This window comes from Lynx rufus, unplaced genomic scaffold, assembly GCF_022079265.1.
Source record: "Lynx rufus isolate CCGP_SWC_20201006 ecotype Redwood Valley unplaced genomic scaffold, mLynRuf1.p SCAF_18, whole genome shotgun sequence".
NCBI classification, from domain to species: Eukaryota; Metazoa; Chordata; class Mammalia; order Carnivora; family Felidae; genus Lynx; species Lynx rufus.
The window spans coordinates 7,144,372-7,150,023 of NW_025814832.1; the positions used below are offsets into that span (position 1 = coordinate 7,144,372).

Sequence of the window (5,652 nt, forward strand, 5' to 3'; positions counted from 1 at the left end):
GGCCCGGCCGGCCCCTGACAGCCGCTGAGCCCAGTCTCTGGGATGAAAACGCCTAGGCCACTTCTAGTTTGTAGTTGGCAAAGTCCCTCCTTCAGGGAGACTCCCTGGGTTTATTCCAGGCACAGGAACCGATACGGCCTTGTGGGGGCCTTGCCTGGGGCTCAAGGAGCGGAGCCTAGTGGGGAGCAGAGACAGGGACACAAATAGCCCTATCTCTAGGCAGAAAGGGGCAACTGGGAGAGGCAGGGAGTCAAGGAAGGGCGAGGTAGGAGCAGCGTTCCATTTGGCAGGGATGGGGGGGGGCACATGAAGCTGGCACAAAATTTGGTTGGGCCTTGAATGCGGAATGGAGCAGTTAAATAGCTTCATTAGGTAGCCCGAAGCTACTGAGGCTTTTGTAGGGGCAGACGGGAGATGGTGTTTCTAGAAAATTGGCCATATATATAAAAGTGCCAGACTGGGTTGGAGGTGGAAGAGGGAGGGAGTGTCTCTTCCCAAGGGGCAGGCAGCCATAAGGAACTGAACCTGGAAGGGGTAAGGAGAATGGAAAGGAAAGGATTCTGTCTGGAACATGGGGAGATTTTAGCGAGTTTTGTGAACAACACAGAAGTCAGGAGGGAGGTGGGTTTTGAAGGGAAAGGGGGTGGGTTTGTGTTTTCATGAGGTGGTAATGTCTTTGTAGGTATTGTCCAGGAAGTAGTGGAAATGTAGGGACTTCTAAGTATTCATAAGAAATACTCAGGAGAATTCTAGGAATCTTACCAATTTCTGGAGAACTTAGGACTGTAAAAAAGAAATAATCTCGAACTTTTTGTGCAAAATCCTCCAAATCAAATAATTTCCTTTTTGCTCCTGGCTTATTCTGCTTAATGAGGTGTTATGGGTTGAATTGCATCCTTCAATAAAGATATGTTGGGGCGCCTGGGTGGCTCGGTTGAGTGACTTTCTTTTTAAGTTTATTTACTTATTTTGAAAGAGGTTGGGGTGGGGGGGACAGGATCGGAAGCAGGCTCCTCACTGACAGCAGGGAACCTGATGGGGAGCTGGACCTCATGAACCGTGAGATCATGACCTGAACCAAAGTCAGACATGTAACAGACTAAGCCACCCAGGCGCCCCAAGTGTTAGATTCGATTTTGGCTTAGGTCATGATCCCAGGGTAGTGGGATTGAGCCCCGCACTGGGCTTCACACTGAGCATGGAGCCTGCTTGGGATGCTCTCTCCCTCCCTCTGCCTCTCTCCCCTGCTCATGCTCTCTCTCTGTATATAAAATGAAATGAAATAGTGAAGTGAAATGAAATGAGACATGTGGAAGTTCTAGCCCTCAGTACCTCAGAATGTGACCTTATTTGGAAATCAGGTCACTGCAAATGTAATTAGCTAAAATGAGGTCATCCTGGAGTGGGGGCAGGTGACTAATTCAGTATGACAGTATGACTGTGCCCTTAAGAGAATGACCAAATGAATGCCGTGTGAAAATGGAAGCAGAGGTGGGAGTGGTACATGTATAAGCCAAGGATCACCAGTGGGTCATCACCAAGTAGGAGAGAGGGAACAGATTCACCTTCAGAAGGAACCAGCCCAGGGGCGCCTGGGTTGCTCCTTGGTTAAGCATCTGACTCTTGATTTCGGCTCAGGTCATGATCTCACATTTTCATGGGTTCGAGCCCTGCATCAGGCTCTGTGCACTGACCGTGTGGAACCTGCTTGGGATTCATTCTCCCTCCCTCTACCCCTCCCTCTGCCCTTCCCCCACTCACACTGTCTCTCTCAAAATAAATAAAAATAAAATAAAACGTAAAAAAAAAAAAAAAAAAGAAGAAAAGAAAGGAACCAGTCCTGCTTACACTGTGATTTCAGTCTTCTAGCCTCCAGAACCAGGACAGAATACATTTCTGTTGCTCTAAGCCACGCGGTTTGTGGTAGTCTGTTACAGTAGCCCTAGGAAATTAACACCTGAAGCCATCAGGAACCCTGGTGATTGATGCTTTCAGAGATGATGATGTTCACCGGCAATCGGGTCCCCTGTCTCCCTCTCTCTCTGCCCTTGCCCCGCTCACGCTCTCGCTCTCTCTCAAAAAATAAACGTTAAAAAAAAAACAAACCAACAGCTGGACAGCCATTGCAGTACATCGGGCTCCACAGACACAGCACCGGGGCAAGTGAGAGGCACACGGGCACTGGGCGACTCTGTGCCTCGCTGAGGAAAATAATTAAACACGGGCCAAAGAGATCCTAAGAAGCCGAGAGGCAAAATGTCATCATATGCACTCTTTGTGCAAACTTGCCGAGAGGAGCACGAGAAGAAGCACCCAGTTGCTTCAGTCGACTTCTCAGGGTTTTCTAAGAGGTGCTCGGAGAGGTGGAGGACCATGTCTGCTAAAGAGAGAGGAAAGTTTGAAGACAGGGCAAAGACGGACAAGGCCTTTATGAAAGAGAAATGAAAACTTATACCCCCCCCCAAAGGGGCGGATATCAAAGGAGAACATCCTGGCCTATCCATTGGTGATGTTGCAAAGAAACTGGGCGAGATGTGGAACAACACCACCGCTGCAGATGACCAGCAGCCTTATGAAAAGAGGACTCCGAGGCTGAAGGAAGAATGTGAAAAGCATATTGCTGCAGACCGAGCTAAAGGAAAGCCTGACGTGGCAAAAAAGGGAGTCGTCAAGGCTGAGAAACGCAAGAAAAAGGAAGAGGAGGAGGACAAGGACGAGGAGGAAGATGAAGAAGAAGAAGATGATGATGAATAAGAGGTTCTAGCGCAGTTTTTTTGCTTGTCTATCAAGCATTTAACCCCCCTGTACACAACTCACTCCTGTTAAAAAAAAAACTGAGGGGCGCCTGGGTGGCGCAGACGGTTAAGCGTCCGACTTCAGCCAGGTCACGATCTCGCGGTCCGTGAGTTCGAGCCCCGCATCGGGCTCTGGGCTGATGGCTCAGAGCCTGGAGCCTGTTTCCGATTCTGTGTCTCCCTCTCTCTCTGCCCCTCCCCCGTTCATGCTCTGTCTCTCTCTGTCCCAAAAATAAATAAATGTTGAAAAAAAAAATTAAAAAAAAAAAACTGAAATGTAAAAAAACAAACAAAAAAACTGGATGCAGAGAGCCCAGCACATAGTAAGGGTTCAGTAAACGTTAGTTCCCCTTTTAAAGGATTACCTCTTCCTGGGAGCTAATTATTAATGACCTTGCAGGGAAACTCCCTCATTCCTCAGAGCAGTCGTTCAATATTACTTGGACCAGAACCGGAAGTGGAAGGTAAAGGGGCAACTACGGTGTATGATTTACTGTAAACCAGACTCCGGGTGTTCAAAACAAAAGTTGTTACTTCCTCCCCCCCCCCCCCCCCCCACCAAACCAGCTCCTCCTAACTTCCCCGTTTGTATTGCAGATGTCCCTGGCTCCTCCCACTCCTTCCATCTAGCCTGTTACCTGGTTTCAATGTTTTTAAAACCTTTTGACCTTTTAAAACCTTTTTGACCAGGACGCAGGACACATAGGCGTCTGGTGTGACACAAAAGCTTTGTTAAAAAAAAATACTTGTGTAGGAGCACCTGAATGACTCAGTCGGTTGAGCGTCTGACTCTTGATTGCAGCTCAGGTTATAATCTCACGGTTCATGAGATCAAGCCCCGCATCAGGCTCTGCAACAAGTTCCATGATGACAGCACGGAGCCTGCTTGGGATTCTGTCTCTCCCTCTCTCTCTGCCCCTCCCCCACTCGTGCTATCGCTGCCTCTCTCAAAATAAATGATAAAAACAAAAAGTCTACAGGACACCAGGTGGAGATGCCTAGTAGATAGATGCTAAGTCTGATGCTAAGGGAGAGGACTGTGCTGGGGTATAGATTTGGAGGTTGTCAGTGTAGAGAGATGGTACTTTATCCCATGAAAGTGCAAGGGATGAGCTGGGGAGAGGGTAGTGTGAGAAAATCACACCAAGTCAAAGAGAAGACTCTGGGAGCACCCGTATTGGGGGTGAGCAGATAATTCAGATTCCCCAAAAGACTAAGAGACAATGTTTAGAGAGATTTAAAAGGAAACAGGACAAAGTCAAGTTAAAGAGACTAAGGGCATGCAGGATCCTGAGGAGGTAAGAGGTTTTTTTGTTTTTGTTTTTGCTTTTGTTTTTTAAGCTAGGTTGGGGCGCCTGGTGGCTCAGTCGGTTAGGCATCCCACCTAGGCTCAGGTCGTGATCTCGCAGTTCGTGAGTTCGAGCCCCGCGTCGGGTTCTGTGTTGACAGCTCAGAGCCTGGAGCCTTCCTCAGATTCTGTGTCTCCCTCTCTGCCTCTCCCCTGCTTGGTCTCTCTCTCTCTCTCTCACAAACATTAAAAAATAAAATAAAAATAAAAAATCTAGGTTAGTTGGAACCACTAAATCAATATTCATTTCATGACTCACTACTGTGTGGTAACTTGCAAAATTTTAAAAACACACAAAATTCTACAACCTTACCTGCATTATCTCTCACCTGGGCTCTTGCAATACCGCCCCCCCCACCAATTTTCCAGCTGCCTATCAACCTAACCCCTGCCCTGTCCTTTATACACACCCTACCTGTCCTTGCCAGCAGCCCCAGGGCTAACTAAATCTCCAAATCCCTGCCCTGTGATGGGGCCTCACCTTAATGTTCTAGCTCTTTCTCTCTCTGCACACCACCAGGCACCCTCTCTGGCACCCAACACCCACAGTGCTGCCTCTCCCAATAGGTCCCTGGTTGTAGGCAGGTGGCAATGTCTCCAGGGAAGGCAAACCGGTTAAGGTAACCCATTTCCCTTTGCTGCGGATTAAGAAGGGTGTGATTCTGTTTGGGGGCGTATCAGGAAAGAGAAGCAGCCGCCTCCCCTTTCTTCCTGAGGCTCTGGTAGCCGGGAGGAGGAACTAAGAGCAACAGCCACCTCTGCGGGACAAGTAATGCTGACAACAGAGCATGAAAAACAGAGGCGCCTGGGTGGCTCAGTCAGTTAAGCGTCTGGCTCGATTTCAGCTCAAGGCATGATCTCGTGTCATGGTTTGTGGGATCCAGCCCCTTGTCGGGTTCTGCACGGGGCCTGCTTGGGATTCTCTCTCTCCCTCTCTCTGTGCCCCTTCCCCCCCTCTCTCAAAATAAATAAACGTTTTGGAAGAAAAACTGTCAAGGCAAAACCAACACTTAAAAAAAAAAAAGCATGAAGAATGCCTTGATGACGTTGTTCCCTGAAACCATCCACCTGCAGACTTTTGGTTCAGTACGAGATAAACTGACCTAATTGTTTCAGCCACTTGTAGATCAGTATCGTGTTACTTGAAGCTGATAACTTCCTCCTTAATACATCCACTCAGGAGACAGTCTGGTGACTTAAAGTTCCCCATACACGTTCCACGCTGTCTCACCTCTGCACCTCTGTGTCTGCCGGTCCCTTTCCCTAGGATCCCCCCCCAAATGAATTCTCACCTCTCAAGGGCCAACAAGGGTGTCTCCTGCCCCAAGAAGCCCCCCTCTCTGCCAAGCCAGAGCATCCTGGCCCTTTTGCCAAACACTTGATTCGTATCTCTCTCAAAATACAATCTGTCTTCAACTATGGGGCTTTTTGTTTTGTTTTGTTTTGACCACATGGCTTTGTCCCCTTATTTGACTCTGGGGATCTGGAAGCTACCAACTAAAATATATC

General features: G+C 48.3%; 1 pseudogene; it reads left to right on the top strand.

Annotated features, from left to right (window-relative positions):
- Positions 1-2,214: 2,214 nt before the first annotated feature.
- Positions 2,215-2,893, top strand: LOC124513139 (high mobility group protein B1-like; annotated as a pseudogene).
- The last annotated feature ends 2,759 nt before the right edge of the window (positions 2,894-5,652 follow it).